At 44.8% G+C, this 20177-nt stretch overlaps 1 protein-coding gene across 1 annotated transcript in view; it reads left to right on the plus strand.

Moving 5' to 3' along the window:
* The first annotated feature begins 19963 nt into the window (after positions 1–19963).
* The window catches only part of GABBR1 (gamma-aminobutyric acid type B receptor subunit 1), a 29362-nt gene continuing 29148 nt past the window's right edge, over positions 19964–20177 (plus strand). Inside the window, exon 1 of the mRNA XM_068961021.1 lies at positions 19964–20041. The gene's annotated coding sequence lies outside the window, so the exon portion shown is untranslated. The remainder of the gene's footprint in view (positions 20042–20177) is intronic.

Genomic DNA, 20177 nt, shown 5'->3' on the forward strand with positions numbered 1-20177 from the left:
CTCCACTGTCGGTGGGGACAGAGAGCCCCTGCAGCAGGGTCAGGCCAAGGAGTGGCCCTTGGGGTGCATGTCCCCACCCCTGAAAAAGTCCTAGGGGAGGATCGGGGAGGGCAGAGCTGCCCTGGCCCTGCCTCTTCCCCAGCAGAGCCACAGCTGTGCTCCCAGGCACAGCCCCACGTCATCCCTGCCAGGACTTACACAAAAGGGCTACAGAGCCAGGGGATGACCAGGGTTTGCCTTCCCCACCCCCTCGGAGCCGGAGCAGAGGCTGCCTGGTACTGGGCCTTCCTCCCCCACTCCCTCCTGGCAGCCAGCCTTCCAGGGGGCTTCCAGGACTTGACCTGTTGGGATGAATCACTCACTGGACCTCAGGCTGGAGCTTGTCCAAGTGATCTGCAAGGTCTCTCAACCCCTCACGTCCAGGCGCTAGCCAAGGGAGAGGGATCTGTGTTGGATTTTTTAAAAAATGAAGAGGAAACATTTAGACTTAGTTTCCTATTTCTACCATCTTCTGTCATCACCAGGCCATTCATTCCTCTTGGTGTCTGACCTTCCTCTCTCTCACTGCAAATCTAAATGCCCTTCCTTATGTTCTGATGTGTTGCTTGGATTTAGTTAGCTTCTCCCTCCCAAAGAATATTAATACAGTTTGGAAAGTCACAAGTCGAGTATCACGAGTTGATTGCCACCTGTGCTTGGAGAAAGTATTAGAAGATCTGCAAAGTCAGTGACTGTCAATCAACACAGGCACTGAGGACAGACCAGCAACCAGGATGCATCCTCCAGCCGGGGCATCACTCTCGTTTCCTCCATGTCACAAGGAAAGTGAGATCTGGGGTGGAACCTGCATGGAACAGACCATGGGGTCGCAAAGAGTCGGACACTGAACAACCAAATAAACAAATAAGAATCCATTTTCCTTGCATTGGAGGGTCCCAACCACTAAGGAAGTTGCCGAGAGCTAGGATTTGAAGTCACTCTACCTCTGAAGAGCTCATGCCCCTTACCTCCATGCCCTCGACTGCCTCACATCTTTGTAAAGGGGGTGGATTTCTGGAGCTGGGGTGAGCAGTCCCTTGGATGACATGGTCTCTGGACAAGGGGAGAGAAGGGAAACAAAGCTGGTGGTGTTGCCATTTACAGAAATCGTTATAGGAGCCTCTGGGTTTGCTGAGCATGGAGCATGGTGTGGTCGTGTCTAACAACCCTGTGCTGTTGGTCAGGCTGGTCGTGACGGTCAGCAGTTAATTGTTACTTTAATTCTGTGTGGCATATGTTATGTGCTCTTACAAATATTCTTCAGTTGTTTCTTGCTCTCCTCAGCAGTGTCCATTTGAGCCACACCTCTCACCAGGTCTGGTAACAGTCTGTGTACACAGTCATGTATGCAAAGTGACATGCTATAAATATGTTAATGTATATGTTAATCAACACACTATCCATATGTGAGATAGTAAGCACTCAATAAATGGGAGCTTACCTAGATGTTCCCTAACAGCAGTACTGCGTAAGTTTTTCTAGAGAATGTGTAGAATATGGATCATGCACTGTTCTGCCTCTTATGTTCGCTTAATAATGCATAATCCCACATTAGTATATAATATAGCCCTCTTGAACTTTGGAAAATGGATTCTTATTTGTTTATTTGGTTGTTCAGTGTCTGACTCTTGGCGACCCCATGGTCTGTCCATGAAATTCTTCAGGCAAGAATACTGGAGTGGGTTGCCATGCCCTTCTCCAGGGGATCTTCCCAACCCAGGGATCGAGCCCATGTCTCCTGTATCTCAGGCATATTCTTTATCATCTGAGCTACCAGCTACTAGGTTACATATAAATGTATTCCATTAACTTAAATTAATAAATATTTAGCAGAAATGATGTGTGTCAATCCTTATATTAGGCTCTGATTGTAAAAGTTTCAGCAGGACAAAGAAAAAAGTTTTTGTTTTTTTTTTTTCTTTTTTGGCCTGTAGCATGAGGCTTGAGGGATCTTAGTTTCCTGATTAGGGTTGAACCCAGACCTCCCTCAGTGGAAGCCTGGAATCCATGCCACTGGAAAGCCAGGGAATTTCCAAGAAGATTCCAGCTTTCTCCATGGTTTCACTCTTGATATGTCACGGTGGCCTTGTTTTTGTTTTTGCTATTTAATGTTGCATTTCTTCAGGCATAAGGGTGAATGCAGGCCTTCCCACATGCCTAGGGTCCCGTCCCTCTACTGGGCACAACACATGTGTATGCCTGACTCCACTTCTCTCCTGTGCCCAGGCTCCTGCTGGGGGGCACTGAGGGTGGCAGTGGTTCCTGGGGGGAGTTGAAGACATCTGAAAACCAGTCCTGGGGAGATTAAGAAGCGAGATCAAGCTTGAATCTAGGTCCCAAACCCTCAGCACACATTCTATTACCCCACTGGACTTCTTTTACAAAACACAAATTGAAAGAAAAGTGTTAAGAATTTCAAGATAGTGACATAGAGGGCAATTCCCTGGTGGCACAGTGAAGACTCCATGCTCCCAATGCAGGGGGCCTGGTTTGGTCCCTGTCAGGGAACTAGATCTTGCATGCTGCAACTAAAACCCAGAGCAGCCAAAAAAAAAAAAAAAAAAAAGATAGTGACACAGAGCATTAAAGCCCAAACACAGTGCTCCCTCCTAATCATGGGGTCCTGTGCAGCTGTGCTGGTTGTCCACTGCCCTCTGTACAGGTGCAGTTAGCTCAAACAGCATGTGCAGTTGCAGTTTTAATAAATTGCCCTGCACAAAGCTGTATACTCTGTACATGTGAATATACTATAGCTCAGCTTTCTCCTCTGCAAGTGGAGAATGACATCTGTCCCATTAGGACTGTGAGCAGAATTACAGGAAGGAACCCACGGGAACTGTGAATGGTACACAGTAAACACTCTGTAAGTGCCCTTATTTGCTCTCACTTGCAGTGGTTTTTTTCTTCTGGAGCTCCCCCTAGTGGTACGAATAGCAGGAGGAAATTGATATTTTCCGCTTTTGTGGCCTTATTTTCACAGTACGCTGCTGCTGCTGCTGCTAAGTCGCTTCAGTCGTGTCCGACTCTGTGCGACCCCACAAACGGCAGCCAACCAGGCTCCTTCGTCCTTGGGATTCTCCAGGCAAGAATACAGGAGTAGGTTGTCATTTCCTTCTCCACACATGTGCTTAAACTGGTTTGCAAGTTCCTAGGAGACTCAATAACTGATAGACTGTAAAACGTCTAATTTCTATCCATTTAGCCCAATGTTTCATGGGTCTACAGAAGAAATGCGAACACTGATCTGAGTAAGCTGATGCAGGTATCCAGCAAGTGAGTCCTTGTAGCCAAAAGTTTACGTTTTATCTATCAATATTTCTTCCATGTTTGTGTCTTCTTTGTTATTATTCTGAATTTCACCACCAATATTTTAATTTTTCAAAAAGAAAAGCATTCAACTTGTTATGAATCAGGTGAGTCAAGCATTTAGGCTTGCTACCCACCCCGTCCCCTGCCCCATAAATGGGAATGAATTTGTGCTGATTTTGAGCAAAATGTAATGAAGAGAAGGCAATCGCAACCCACTCCAGTGCTCTTACCTGGAAGGTCCCATGGGTGGGGGAGCCTGGTAGGCTGCTGTCCATGAGGTCGCTACGAGTCCGACAGGACTGAGCGACCTCACTTTCACTTTTCACTTTCATGCATTGGAGAAGGAAATGGCAACCCACTCCAGTGTTCTTGCCTGGAGAATCCCAGGGATGGGGGAGCCTGGTGGGCTGCCGTCTATGGGGTCGCACAGAGTCGGACACGACTGAAGCGACTTACCAGCTAGCAGCAGCAGCAGTCCTATGGAAGAGGCGTTAAGCTGTTCTGAGGCTCCTCTTGGAGTAAAACAGGTGCAAGTCAGAGCTAGAGTTCAGTTCAATACAAAGGAGAATCTTCTGTCCATCAGACTGAGGGAGAGAGCGGGCATCCCATTCCTGGACGTCCTGCCAGCTTAGAATGGCAGGTTAGGCTAGGTAACTCTAAGATGTTTCTCGTAGCTGTACAACCTTACAAGAATATACATTTTCTTCTTTCTTCCCCTTTCCTCCTCACTTCTTTCCTACCTCCCTAATGCCTTCACTTTTTGCCAACGCCCACTAAAGATGTTGCAGGTGAAGGCCCAGGAGGCGCTCCCAGTCTGCCTCGCAACAGGTGACGTATACGGCTTTTGCACCGAGAACTGGTTGCCAGGAGCCCTTGAGGGGCGGGGAACAACGCAAAAGCGAGGCGCCCTCAGACCGAACAACAGTGACATCCAGATTCAACCGGGAAAGCTTTTCTTGCTCTTTCAGTTTAGACCCACCTCCCTTGGTTACCTAACTTCCTCCTCTGTCTCTTTCCTCTCCTTTTGTCGACCCTGGATTAAGGAGCCCTTAAATGCTGCGGCGCCAATAGCTCAGGAGAGGGAAGATCCAGTTGGCCCTTCTGGCACCTGGCCGAGTCCCTGAGAGCACCCGCCTGCGGATGGCCCTTCTGTCCCTACGCGATTGCTCCTACGAAGGAAAACGTCGTGGCCATTTTGGAGCTGAGAGACTGTCTTTTTGCCCATCATCTTAGAGTCTGGCAATGACAGTCTTTTTTCTTTTTTTCACCTACCAGAGAAAACTACACGGAGAGAGAATTCTGTTCGGAATTCGTACAACTTTTTCAGGGCTCCCAATATCCCTGCTCTAGAATATGACAGACTCTCTCTCTCTCTCTCTCTCTCTCTATATATATATATATATATATATATATATATATATATATATATATATATATATATATATATATGCCTAGATGCTCAAGTGCAAATGCCAGCTCCATGCAGCTGATTGATAAACATGCCAGACTCCAGTTTACTAGTCTGTGGGAGAATGTTACCTTGGATAGAAAAAGAAACCTCAGCTTCTTTAACTGTAAAATGGGAGTTATGGGGTTGATGTGAGGATTGAATGAGACAAGGTATGTAAGGTACTTAGGTCTGTATCTGACTCTCAAAGGCCATAATAACACCTTTTGTGCAGGGCCTGCCTGGGCATAGAAAATCCAGCCATGAGAGCAGGACTCTATCTTGTTTTCCTTGTATCCTCCTAGGCTGGAAGAAGAGGGATACATAATAGAATATGGTTGTGTAAAGAATAAATGAAAAACTGGAATTTTCACCTTCAGATTGCCAGCCTTTGTAGTCTCCTCTCTTTCAGGCTGTGGGTTCTGCCTTCAGGCACCTTCTTGCATTGTAATCCCTTTAGATCAGTATTTACACTTTTACTTGGTCTATGATCATACCAACTTGTTAATTCAGAGGTTAGTATTTTTGACTTTTGATCTTGAGTCCTGGATTAAGGGCTTTGTGTGATGAGGAGCTTCGGGTGTCTGCTTGCCTGGAGGGAACTATTTTGAGGGGTAGGGATGACCTATGATAAATGGCTTTGGTTGCTTTTCAGGGGCCAAATGTGGCTTACCTGAAGCCAGGATCTCCTCGCCCTTCCCCCTCACCTTTGCCATCCCTTAATATTATACCCAGGACTTCCCTGGTGGTCTAGTAGTTAAGAATCCACCTTCCAACGCAGGGGATGAGGATTTGATCTCTGGTTGGGGAAGTTTTTCCAGTGGTCGTGTATGGATGTGAGAGTTGGACTGTGAAGAAAGCTGAGTGCCGAAGAATTGATGTTTTTGAAGTGTGGTGTTGGAGAAGACTCTTGAGAGTCCCTTGGACTGTAAGGAGATCCAACCAGCCCATTCTAAAGGAGATCAGCCCTGGGTGTTCTTTGGAAGGAATGATGCTAAAGCTGAAACTCCAGTACTTTGGCCACCTCATGCGAAGAGTTGACTCATTGGAAAAGACTGATGCTGGGAGGGATCGGGGGCAGGAGGAGAAGGGGACGACAGAGGATGAGATGGCTGGATGGCATCACTGACTTGATGGACATGAGTTTGAGTGAACTCTGGGAGTTGGTGATGGACAGGGAAGACTGGCGTGCTGTGATTCATGGGGTTGTAAAGAGTCGGACACGACTGAGCAACTGAACTGAACTGGGGAAGTAAGATCCCACATCCTGTGGGGCAAACTAAGCCTACCCACCACAACTAGAGCTCGAGCTCAGTAACAGAAGGCCACTGACTACAATGAAGACCCAGTGCAGTCTGTATATACATGTTCTTCCCAACCTCTACTGCCACAGCTTCCAAGACTCTCACAGGCACAGGACCCAAGTCTTTCTCTCTCTGTCATCTTCCCTCCTGCTCTAGGAAAGGAAGACTTTTTTTTTCCCACCAAGGCAATCCATCTCTGTGTTTATCCCAGGGGATGTTGATGCTCTGAACCCACAGCACCCAGCTGCTCAAGAATCCTTCGAGTGTCAGATGAGAAGACTGATGTCTAGATTTGTTAATTAATCAAGTTGATTCAAATGTATTCTTTCTTGTTGAATGAATGTTATGACAGGCATTTTGACTAATCAGAACAATTTGGTTCTCATTTGCCCTTGTCAGCAGCATTCTAAGTGGTTGGTGTTGCGAAGTCATGAGATAGATACTTTTACCTCAGAAAAAAACATTATGGAGAGGGAAAAATATTATATGTTTGACTGTAGGTGTTTTTCTAATCCTTTAGCTATGGACTTTATTGTTTTAATATTTGCAGCTATTATTCTATACATAAATTGTAATTTTTTTTACAAAACTCTATATTCCGTATTGCTAGGCCACTTCACTCCCATTTTATACCAGATTTCCATCAAGAAGTAGTTTCCTAAATCACAATCTGCCTGATTGTGTGTTGTTGTTGTTCAGTTGCTAAGCTGGGATCGGCTCTTTGGGATGCCATGGACTGTAGCCTATTTATCTGTGCATGAGATTTCCCAGGCAAGAATACTGGAGTGTGTTGCTATTTCCTTCTCCATGACTGTAGGATTTTAGAATATGCTTCTTGAAACCATTCTTTCAAGTTACTGACTTACTAACAACCACAGAAGTTCAACCAATTCAGTTAGTCTGTTGATGCTATTCCCTCAAAGAAGGACAAAGATTTTGAAAGGAGACAGTAAACTATTAAGAGGATTGGGGCCTTAAAATTAGTGAGAGTGGAGCTGAATGTGGAGACGTGTGTTTCTATGGGTGGGGTGGGATGGACATCGGGTATAGTAGTTTTGTGTTGGTTATTGCTACGCTTCCAGTGTGGCCTTGAAACATTATGGCTATTTCTAGTTCCCCAGCACAGCTTTCTGCTTAACTGGGGTTAATTAGGGCTACATACTATTGCATTCAAATCAAGGCTAGGAAATGAGACATTTCCTTTTTATTTCATACAGTGTTTGATATAGTTTCACAGTGAACATATGGCTTTTATAATAATGATTAAAAAAAAACAAAACAAAAAAACAACCTTACCAAACAAACAAGCCTGGAAAATCTCCTTAACTGGGAAAAATAGTTTCTGGAGGAACTTAAGCTTGCCTTGTAACCAGTGCCCTCTAGTGATCAAATTAAGTTATTGCTGTGAGATTGGACACAGCAAGCATGGCGGGACACTGGGTGAAGTTTAGCCGGGGTCTGTCCTTGTGAGAGTACTTAGTGGAGGACATATTGTACCTTAGTTGGTTGACAAAGTTGTACAGAGTTTATACGCACTGAAATATTAATGCATCAATGAACTCACATTTAAGAACCTGGTGGTGTGTAACATACCAGGATTGAATGCTGGTATGAATGTGGAGGAAATAACTAATTCTCGTTCTTGGGGAGTTTTTTAATCTCCTCAAAATGTTTTCTATGATTGTTTTGATATTTGTTCCTCACAATAATATGTAGCATAAGAAGATTAAATAAAAGTTTTATTCCTTTGTGTTGATGATAAAACTGAGACCAGAGATGTTGTGAGGGGCCCGAGGTCGCCAGATGATTGTTGTCAGGGTAAGACCTAGAACCCTGAATTCTAGGTTATCAGACTGGCATTCTTTTCCAGATGTTTCTGCTCCAGTTAGGGGTGGAAATATGCAGGCTTCATTTTATATTTAGGATTTTATTAAGTTCAATTAGATATTGAAGCTAGTGGTTCACTAAGTTTTCTCTACCATTTCTGTAGCCTTTAATTCCCTTTCTACACCTTCTTATTATTTTCCTCAAACTGAACTGTTTGGAGACCTGACTTTCAGCAACAGCATGAAATTTGTATATAATTAATTTTTTCTTATTAATCAAACCTATTTTAAATTATAACTTCCTCCAGTCTTCTAGTCATTGCTATGAGTGTATGGGTTTGAATAATTCTACCCCAGAGTAAGGAAACTTGATATTTTAATTAGTTCTCATATCAAATATATATTATCGGTCTTTATTTTTTAAACTGAAAAAAAAAAAAACCCAAAAACCCAGAGCCTGAAGCATGGATTTATTTTGCTATCTTTCTAGATCCCAGTTTCCAAATCACTTTTGCAGATCATAAGGACTATGAAGGCTGCTGACACCATATTTCTCTCAGATGTGTGACACCCCAGAGTGCCTGGCATTGTGCTTTGCTCCACAAATATCTGTTGAATAAATGAAAACAAAACAAAACCTACAGCCAATGCAGTTTCCTTCATACACCTGTAATACTTTCAATAATGGTTATGGAACAATAATATTTTCTTATGAGGCTCTTAGCAATAATGCCCATGACATAGATAAGAAAAACATTCTGAATCCTTTATTTTTCTGCGCAGACTCCTTGATGATATCCTCTTTTTCAGGCAAGAGTCCCCTTTTGTCTGTGTTCTGTGCTCAGTCTCTCAGTCGTGTCTGACTCTTTGTGACCCCATGCACTGTAGTCTGCTAGGTGCATGGGATTTTTCCAGGCAAGAATACTGGAGTGGGTTGCCATTTCCTTCTCCAGGAGATTTGTCCTGACCCAGGAATCAAACCAATGTCTCTTGCAGCTCCTGCATTGGCAGGCGGATTCTTTACCACTGAGCCACCTGGGAAGTCCTCCCTTTGCCAGTAGTTTGGTAATATTTGGCAACCCCGCCCCCAAATTCATACACGATTTACCCATTTCTACTCTTATGGAGTTATCCTGCCAGTAAATCCTCACATATGAGAATGATGCATGTACAGAATTGTTCAATGCAGCTTTGTTTGTAATTGCAAAATATTATAAACATCTTAGGGTCTATTAAGAGAGCTGATTAAACACATTTTCAGCCACTGAATGATGATTGTATGGAGACAGCCATCCAACAGAATATTATTCAGCTATGATAAAGCAAGAGGAAGGCCTTTGTGTATTATTATAGGACAATCTCTGCAAACACAATCACATTGTGTCAGAAAAGGGGAAATATATTTGTTTAAATAGCCATAATCTATCTCTGAAAGAATACATAAGAAATAAATTCTGTCCATCATGAAGGCATGATAGAACTTTTCTATACCCATTGTGAGGTGTTTGAGCTGAGACTAGGCCGGGGGGCACTTATAGGAGTTGTGGATGGGGACTCTTCTGGAGAGCCTCTGTGGGCCAGGAACTTTCACATCCAAGACTACCTCACTTGATCACCAGGAGACATATATTATTACCTCATTTTGAGAATGAGGCAAGGCACAGAGGGCTAAGCAATTATTTGTGTATCTTGGAGCTGTGGCGTCTGGGTACTTCCTGGTGAATCCAGGGCCAGGTGCAGTAGCAGCATCCAGAGACGGAAAAGATCTAAGAATCTGAGTGAAGGACTCTGAGAGGAGGCCAGTGCCCTCTCAGGGTTCTGTGAAGGGAAAGGAAGCAGCTTCCCTTCACTTGCTGCTTCAGACATCCTGGGGCTTCCCAGATGGCTATTGGTGGAGGATGGTGGGAGGGTATTCTTCTGGGATGGGGAATCAGAAGGACTCCATGTTTCTGTTTCTAAATTAATCACAAACATTCAATGAATTGTTGCTGTTGTTAAGTTGCTAAGCCATGCCAGACTCTTTGTGACCCCATGGACTAGCAAAACAGGCTTCCCTGTCCTTCACTATCTCCCGGAGCTTGCTCAAACTCATGTCCATTGAGTTGGTGATGCCATCCAACCATCTTATCCTTTTCGCCCCCTTCTCCTCCTGCCTTCAGTCTTTCCCCAAATCAAGGTTTCTTCCAGTGAGTCAGCTTTTCACATCAGGTGGCCAAAGTATTGGAGCTTCAACTTCAGCATCAGTTCTTCCAATGAATATTCAAGGTTGATTTTCTTTAGGATCGACTGGTTTGATCTCCTTGCCGTCCAAGGGACTCTCAAGAGTCTTGTCCGACACCACAATTTGAAAACATTAATTCTTCAGCACTCAGCCTTTTTGGTCCAACTCTCACATCCGTACATGACTACTGGAAAAACCAGAGCTTTGTACTATACAGACCTTTGTCAGCAAAGTGATATCTCTGCTTTTTAATATGCTGTCTAGGTTTGTCACAGCTTTTATTCCAAGGAGGAAGGGTCTTTTAATTTTGTGGCTGCAGTCAATGTCCATAGTGATTTTGGAGCCCAAGAAGAAAATCTGCCTCTGTTTCCATTTTTCCCCATCTATGAGTGCCTCCTACATTTGTTACTTTATAGGCAAACATTCATTTTCTTAGTCTTCCTGTCTCTTTGAGGCCTGGATCATCCTATAGTAACACTTTACATACTTACACTGTGTCAGGGTTTCAGTCGTATAAAGTGCTTTATGTTGTTTGAACCTCATAATTACTTAGCAAAGCAAATGAGTGACGGTAGAAAATTTTTTTCCATTTATAGTTAGAAATTAGGGATCAGCGAGGTCAGGTCACATGCTCATATTGGGTGCTGTTTGCTAGGGTGCTGTTGCTGGCTGATCTGATTCTTTGATTCCAGGTTGGTTTTTCTTTTTCCGCTTCAAATTCCTTTCTCTTTTACTTATGTTTTGCTGCCTCTCCCTCGTCCAAAATAATTCCCTAAATTATATAGCCTGTGAAGCTGTCTCATGACTGAGAAAAGTATGGACGTGACATATCTTATATTTTAAGTCTTACTTCTTTCTCCTCCAAGCAAGGAAGCATAACACTTGACTCTCTGTTTGTTCTCCTCCACCAAAAAAATACATGTAAAAAAAGATGATGTATAAACAAACAAAATACATAAGTGCACCTCACAATATGGAATAAAAATGTTCTTGTAAACTATGTTCATGTAAATTGAACAATTCATATTTTATTAGATAAATCTGAAGTCTAAATTTATCCTATTCTAAATATTTTTGCAATAAATCTGTTCTAGTTCTAACATTTTTTTGAGCTTACCTGAAGAAAGATATATCTGCTGCCCTGCCTCCCCACAAATAAAAGTAAACCAATTTCCTGGGGGAAAAAAAACCCACCAACAACAACAACTACCACATGCAACCTAAGTCTATCTAACTCCCAGATAGACTTTGGAGATTGCATGACCCCTCAGTGCCCACAGAATGAAATTACTCAGGAGTTAAAATCAAGAAATGGTCACTTTCTGGGTGGTTCAGTGGTTAAGCCACCACCCTTCCAATGCAGACAGTGCAGGTTCAATCCCTGGTGGGGGAACTAAGATCTCATGTGCCAAGCGGGTGGCCAAAAAAAAAAAAAAAAAAAAAAAAGGTTGTAGGGTGCTCAGCCCATCCTAGTTGTGCTTCTCTTCTGAGCCATTTCATCCTCCTTCCCAACCAGTACATCCACATTCCTCCCTCCACATTAATCTCCTGTTTAGCTTGTGTTCTTTCCTCATAGGCCCCTAGAGTATCAGTTACATCATTACCCCCAGTCCCCTCAGTAACATGTTAGTAAGAGGGTAGGAAATTCAGGGATACTTGCTATTTAAAAAATTCCCCACAATGGCTGCAGTTGGTTTGGGTTTAGGGAGGGAGACTTCAAAGGGTGACTGTTCTCAGATTTAGGACAGTGAGCACAAGAGGAGGATGAAACAAGACACCCTGTCTTGCCTGCCGGCTGCTTGACAGCAACTGGGGACAGCAGGGTCGCCAGTCCTTTTCCCAAGGTCCACTGGGTCTCCCTCTTCTTTTCATTTGTCCCCTTCCCCTGTCCTACTTGTAATTAAAGAGACAGAATAAAAATGTGCTCCAGATACAGAGAGACGATCTCCACCGTTGTCCCTATTTCACAGCAGCATCCTAGAATAAGACCAAGAAGACTGATCTTTGGAAGGGCACCTTCCTTAAGAGCAGCAGAAAGGGCAGGAGGACAAGCTTCCCAGTAGCATCCTACTGTACTAGCATAGTACATGGACCACCATGAGTGCTGCCATCTGAATGAAAGCTTATACATTACCAGAAACTATACCTAAAATGCCATTAGAGGAAATTCGAGGGTGATGGGAAATGAACAGAGATCCTGCCAGGCTTAATACTGGTGAGGCAGCTTCAGTTTACTAATCCAACTAGGATGGGCTATGCACCTACTGGTCACTAAAGGAAGGGCATGGGCATCCCGGCACCATGGGCCGCATAACAACAGCACCTGCAAATAGGGCAACTAAGGAGAGACATTGCTACAAGTTGTTTAGTTGCTGAGTTGTGTGCATGGACTGTCTCACGGACAGTCCTCTGTCCCAGGCAAGAATACTAGAGTGGGTTGCCATTTCATTCTCCAGGGGATCTTCCTGACCAGGGATCGAACCTTTGTTGACTGCATTGGCAAGTGGATTCTTTACTGCTGGAGCCATCTAGGAAGCCCATAGCTAAAAGGAAACATCCCAGAAAATACTGGAGAAGCCTTCCTGAAGAGGGACCCTGCCTGTATTCCTGCCAATCCCCTGGCTCTATCTATGCTTGGGTGAATCTACTCCTAACAGAAATCTTACTCATGTAATGTTTGCCCCAGTGGTTCCATCCGCAACAGCATGGCTGATACACAGAGGACTCCCAAGGAGTCAGACCCCTGGGTGCTTTCGAAATACCTCCCACAGCTGGTCATCAGGCTGAGCAGGGTCTTTGGAGTCAGATAAACAGATGTTCTGATCTCAGCTTATTATGTGTGAGACACTGGGCAGATTATTAAATTCACTTGCTTCTCATTTTCCTAGCTTATAAAAACAGAAATTACATCTATACCAGAGAATGTTATAAGGAGCAAGTGAGACAGTCTAAGTAAATCACACGGCCCCAAACTGTTAATAATACAATAAATGCTATTATTGTGATTCTGTAACTCACAGGATGGAAAGACCTACATATATGGAGGGTGTGTCACCATTATGGCCCATGGAAAAAAGTACCTATTTTACCAATACCTGCAAGGTCTTTGACAAACTACAGACACCATGAAGATGACTTCCCTGGTAGCTCAGCTGGTATAGGATTGCCTTCAATGCAGGAGACTCTGGTTTGATTTCTGGGTCTGGAGGATCCCCTGGAGAGTGGATAGGCTACGTACTCCAGTGTTCTTGGGTTTCCCTGGTGGCTCAGATGATAATGAATCTGCCTGCAGTGCAGCAGACCTCGGTTCCATCCCTGGATTGGGAAGATCCTCTGGAGGAGGGCATGGCAACCTCTCCAGTTTTCTTGCCTGAAGAATCCCCATGGACAGAGGAGCCTGGCGGGCTACAGCCCATGGGGTCACAAAAAGTCGGACACGACTGAACGACTAAGCACACAAAAAATGCAATCAGGCCAGCATGGTTGGAGCAGGGTGAGTGAGAGAAGGAAGGACCAAAAGCCTGGGTTTGTTGCCCAGCTCTGCTATTTATTGGCTGTGTGACCTTGGGGAGTTCATTTAGACTTTCTGAGCAGCAGTTTTCTCATCTGACAAATGGAGATATCACCACACTGAGGCAGTTGAAAGGATTAAGAGAGATAATGCGAGTTCTTTGTAAATGACACACCAATAAGGTATTATGTTTCCATGCTGCTCTAAGTGTAATAAATACTGAAAGCATCTGAAGGTGTGGATGAGTCATGCTGGTTTTTAGAATTTCAGAATGATGTCTTGGAATAATAGGGAAGAGGTAAAACTCAGCAGGTGTTTGTTTACTCTAGTTGCTAAAAGCAGAGCTTGCTTCACAGCTGTTTGAGACTTTCTTTCTGCTAGGATTTGAGTAGTATGATATGATTCTCTGGCCCAAGGCAGGACCCATCTGCCCCACTGTTGTAGGGTCATGGTTTCCATATAGGGCCTTTATGGAAATCCTCAATGGTGTTTTTATGGTATAGTCATGGTGGTGGTAGTTTAGTCGTTAAGTCATGTCCGACTCTTGTGACCTCATGGACTGTAGCCTGCCAAGCTCCTCTGTCCATGGGAGTTCCCAGGCAAGAATACTAGAGTGGGTTGCCATTTCCTTCTCCAGGGGATCTTCCCAACCCAGGGATCAAACTCAGGTTTCCTGTGTTGCAGGGAGATCTTTATGGACTGATCCACCAGGGAAGCCCTGTTTCTATGGTATTTCCATAAGCAGAATTTCTAGTCTGTATGTATACACACACACACATAACTGAATCACCAGAAACGAATACAACATTGCAAATCAACTATACGTCAATAAAAATTAAAAACTAATAAAAAATTAGTTCCAGTCTGTTGCCTCAGGTGTGTTCATTTGACTCCTGAAAACATCTATTTGTAAATATTTTCTCATACTTGTATAATGGGTTCCACACAACCTGTTCTGTAATTGCAAAATCCACAATGCTCTGAAAACCAAAAATTTTGTTTCTAAACTCATTTGGTGGCACACCTGGCTTGACTTGCCTCCACTTTGCGGCAAAGCCAGAGGTAAACCTGTGTATGGTCTTTACTCAGCCTAGTATTGAGAGTCATGCATTTTACTGCAGAAACATGCTTGTGCTTATTATGGGCCTGAGACCTGGATATACATATCAAACAATGGAGTTTCAACATTCTGTGGTTGCTAATAGAAAAATCTGGGTGATGTGTCTTTTTACGCTGAATATCATTTGGTTAGTGTCCTAGAATGCTCCAGTACTTTGGCCATCTGATGCAAAGAGCTGACTCATTTGAAAAGACCCTGCTGAGAAAGATTGAGGGCAGAAGGAGAAGGGGACAACAGAGGATGAGATGATTGGATGGCATCACCAATTCAAAGGACATGAGTTTGGGTAAACTCCGGGAGTTGGTGATGGACAGGGAGGCCTGGCATGCTGCAGTTCATGGGGTCGCAAAGAGTCTGATACGACTGAATGACTGAACTGAAGTGAACTGAGTGTCCTAGAGTGCTTAGCATTAGTGAGAATCATGATAGATATGTGAATTGGATATTTCAGAAGAGAAAAATGTTACAGCAAAATGAACAAGTAGGATCTCTACCAACCAATTTCATACATGCATTCTGATGCATGTGTTTTTTGAAATTGTATGATTAATTATACATACTTGGTGTATATACTTAATTATATATATTTAATTAAACATGATACTTCCTTATCATAAAATCCTTAAAAATCCGATCGTCTCATAGTTCCATGAGTAGAAATACTTAGCAGATTTGTTTGTGAGAACAGAATATTTTCTAGATCTGCTAACCTGACCTCATATACCTTTTATAAGAGAGACAAACTAACCACTGCCTTTTTTATTGTTTAGGTTAACCTAGCATTTCATTACATTGTGTTCATTCATTATTATAGAAGGGCTTATTTATGGAGAAATTATTTGCAGAGGTAACTCACCGTATCACCTTTATAATCTGGTCACTACTGGCCCAGAGCTGCTGAGAGACAGTGGTCCCCATGACCTCAGAGCATCTTGTGGGTACAGGAGGTAAGTACTGGGCTAGACATTTGCAATGTGGCTTTTTAATTTCATTGAAGTTTTGTGAATTCCTGATTGGATTCCCCTGTATATGCCTTAGTGAAGCCCAGCATGCAAATAACTCGTGTTTAATTTTAAATCTTTGTCCTATACATTTTTCTAAACAGCAAGAGCTGTGCAGGACAGAAAACCTAGCCTGAAGGTAACGTAAGAGGGTACAAATATCCTCCCTTCACACACTGACCGCTGCTGCTTCAGATGGGAAGACAGAGCTGAAATGCAGTGTGATCTTTGACGAAGAATACCTTGGGGTGAGAGTTGGATGAGAGATGCGCCTTGAAACAAAGTCTGGATGCACTGGAAAGTCTTTGGAAATGAAGTAAAAGACGTGGAATTCAAGTATTGGCTCTGTTGATTTTGTAGCTCAGTATCCTCTGATTTGCTTCTTAACTTCTCTAAATCAGTTTACTCTCCTCCAAAATTAAAACTTCCTTTGTGGCTCAGCTGGTAAAGAATCTTCCTGCACTGTGGGAGACCTGAGTTCGATCCCTGGATGGGGAAGATCCTCTGGAGAAGGGAAAGGCTTCCCACTCCAGTATTCTGACCTGGAGAATTTCATGGACTGTGTAGTCCATGGGGTCGCAGAGTTGGACACGACTGAGCGACTTATCACTTTCACCTCTCACAAAATTAAAACATTGCCATCTATTTTGCATGGTTGTGTGAAAATTATATTAGATGCCCCACGAAAGCATCTAGCAAATCATCAATTAACTGAGCTACTTTGGTTAATATGTTTTTAGGGCTTACGAGGTGTTAAATTCTGGGCTTTTTCCTCTCAGAGTTGGACAGAACATGAGGCAGATGAGAGGAAAGAAACTGGAAGTATGGGAAATAAAATGAACATGGAAATTGGTTAGGTAATTGGTCATGGAAATTCTCAGTTAATCTGAGTGGGAACGCCACTGTCTCTATAAAAAAAATAGTCCCAAACTGAGAAAACTGCCTTTGGTGTTGCCAAAGGCATAAAGAATACAGGAGCGATGGAAGGAAGGAATCAGGTCCAAGGACTTTTCTGGAAGAGAGGAGTTCTGAGCTGGATGTGGAAGAAGGAAGTGGATTGACTGTGGGGAGGAGGGGTTAGGATACTAAGCTGTGAGTGGGGAAGGACCTCAGTAAATCCCTGAGGAATATGGACCAGGAAGCTGGGAAGCCATATCGGAGAGTACAAAGGTGTGAAAGAAAGAGTTGCAGCTACTGGTGGAAAAAGGTGAGTGGTTTGTATACCGAATATAATTGGAGCCTCTCTCCATACCCTCAGATGCCTCTGCCCATTGAATAAGAGATATTGGCTAGACTGCTTCAATATGCTTTTGAAGGTTAAAAAAAACCCCAACAATTAAAAACAAGTGTGATAAAGGTAATATTTGTAAAACATTTGAAAAAAATTGAACCAATATGACCCCCAAAAATGTATCTAATAATTTTATGGCCCCAGAGGTAATCATAGCTAATATGTTAATGTATTTTCTTTCAGCTTTTAAACACATGTATACCACAATTGTACACATTTTGTATTCTGCTTCCCCCCTCAAATTTGCTTATTTTCCCATGTAAATGTCATTAAACACTCTTTTAAACATGTTTTTATAACTATTCCTTTGAATGAATAACGTTCTAATTTATTGAATCAACATTCTGTGATTTGGACATTAAATTAAAGTTATTTCCTTTCTGGGCTAGCATCAGCAGTGTGGTGATAAATATCACCAAGATAAATTTCAATTTCATAGAATCTTAGACTCCTCTTTTCTGGGGGGTGGGGGATTCCGTCCTTCCACCTTCCTCAATTCAGTGTAGTAAAGGACTCAGGACCTCAGGGAAACAGAGACAAGTTTCCAGAGTGAGAGATTAGGGAATTCCCTGGTGCTCTCATTGTCTAGTTCCTGGGCTCAATCCCCAGTCAGAGAACTATGATCCCACAAGCTGTGCATTCGTCAAAAAGAAAAGACAAGACTAGATGAGGACCTTTTGGGCTTCTGGGAGAGTTCCTACTCAGATGCTCCCCTACAGGAAGGCCCTGCTGGCAATGGGGAAGGTGTCCTCTGGGCTCTCAACCTTGCCAGGACCAAGAAAGAGCATGACCAGACAGCTGACCTAGCCCATAGACACGGTAGAGTCAGGAAACACTTCTTTCAAAGCAGTCTAGGAAAATTCTCATCCATATGATTTTTTTTTTTTTGCTGCTACCAATAACTTGACACCCACATTTTTGATTCTGCCTTGCTGAAAAAACAGCACATCTTTAGAGGAGGAGTCGCTATCATTTTGAGAGGTTAGAAATCCTGCCCTTTTTGTAGCTCAGCAGATCTCAACCACTCCCTAAAGGACAGTTTGAAAATTGTGGGCTTTCTTTTTGTAAGTGATGGAGGGGGCCACCGAGGGCCCTAAGAGGCCCTAATGGGGAATAAGACATCCTTCAAAGTATAGCCTGCAGAGTGAAGAGCTGTCCTTCCTCCAGATTCTCAAGTATCCCCTAGGACCTTCATGTAGGTGATAACTTGTATTTAATTATCTGAACCTAGAATTTAATACAGTTAAAAAAGCGGCTTTAATATACAATGAACTTTCTAGGAATGCAATTACAGTTCTGTGTGAATTCAGGGAAGATTGACTTTGCTACCAAGAGTTGTTCAACATTTTGTTAAGTCACTTCATTGATGGCAACACGCTGGAGGTAGTTGAGTCACCAACTCAGCACCTGTATCAACCGGCGTTTGTAGCAGTTCCAGCCCTGTGATTCTATGGATAAGTGCTAGCATCTGCCTACTTCGTCATGACTTCAACACTCACACGTTAAAATACTGTTTATGTTCTTTTACTACAAATTACTTTTTTTTTTCTTTCTTATGCTACAGTCAGGGAAGCATTTTTTTTTTTTAAGTTCTGTGTGTAGGTAGGTTATTTCCTTTATGAGTTTCAATTCAGCACAGTAAAGGACTCATGACAAGATGTTTGAAGGGTTGAAGGTTTGAGAACTTCAGTTCTAATCAGTCTCATAGTATTTAGCTTTCCCCCACCCCTTCCCAGGACAAGCCAGAAAGAAATCCACCCCCCACTCCACCCCACAAAAGAGCCTTCTGTCTCCTGTGGCAGCCCAAACCCATCCCCATGAACCATACACACACGTGTGCGTGCACACATGCACATTTCTTCCTCCACCAGAAAGACAATAGCTTGGAGCCTCTGGAACTGTCAAAAGGCCTGCACTTGCCCCGCTGTCTCTAGAGCGCCCAGTTCTTCCTTAGACAAGAAATATTGATTGCTAGGCCCTGCTGGAGCGGAGATAATGCTGGCTTCTGCCCACTTGGAGGTTCTTTATTCTCCGGTCTTTTTTCTGTCTTTTTCCCCCCTCCTACTTCAATTTCTCTCCTTGACGTTACCCTCCCCGTCTTTTGCTTCCAGTCCTCCCTCTGCTTTCCCTCCCCAGGCAGGCGAGTACCCTCGCTGCTGGACCCGCGGAGCCGCTCTGGTCTCCAGCTCGTCTTCTCCATCCAACAACTCCTGTCGCGCTGAGGTGGCTCCCGGCCTTCACCCCCTCCCCTCCCCGCCCCTCCGCTGTCTGACCCTGGCTTCTCCTTTCTCTCCCACCCGTCTCGTCCTGCCCCTGGTCGTCGGCTTCAGCCTCTCCCGTCTCACCCCGACCAGGGCTGCTTCTCTTTGTGCAGCCGTCTTTCTCCACCTGCATCCCAGGCTCCCTGTCTCAGCGCCAGCTCCTCGGCCTTTGGGTCGGGCCCCCTCGCCCCCGCCCCAGCTCCCAGTGGTTTGGCCCGCGGGTCCCCCCGCGCGTGTGTGCGGGTGCACCGGCGCCCCTCTCCCTTACCTCCGAACCCCGCTCGCCCGCCGCCCGCCCCCCGGCGCTGTGGGCGGTCCAGGGCGGGGCCGGGATCCGGGGCGGCTCCCGGGGTTTGGGTTGTGGGAGGTGCCCTCTCCCCAGTCTCCCCCCCTTCCCCCCGCCCTGTCTCCTCCCGCACCCTCCTTCTTCCCTCCGCCCGGGAGCTTTCCCGGTCCCCGGCGCCGCCTCCTTCCCTCCCGGCTCCCCGCTCCCGCGGCCGCCGCCGCCCCGGGGAAGGAGAGACGGGGGTGGGGTTTGGGGGAGGTGAGACCGAAGGGAGAGACCCTGGCCGGGCTGGAGAGCGGATTCGCCGGGAGGAGGGTCGGGAGGAGGGGAAGGTGGAGCAAGGGAGGAGGGGGGAGCCGGGAGGAGCGGCCGGGCCTGGGGCCTTGAGGCCCGGGAGAGCCGGGGAGCCGGGCCGGCGCGCCGAGGTAAGAGCCAGGGCCCGGGGGAGGCCGGGCTTGGAGAGGGAAGTGCGGGGAAGGAAGCCGGGGGCCGGGGGGCCGGAGGAGAGGAGGAGCGGCGGGGAAGGGAGCCGGGAGCCGCGAGGCGGCCGATCCGGGGAGC

The sequence above is a fragment of the Capricornis sumatraensis genome, chromosome 22, assembly GCF_032405125.1.
Source record: "Capricornis sumatraensis isolate serow.1 chromosome 22, serow.2, whole genome shotgun sequence".
Classification (NCBI taxonomy): Eukaryota; Metazoa; Chordata; class Mammalia; order Artiodactyla; family Bovidae; genus Capricornis; species Capricornis sumatraensis.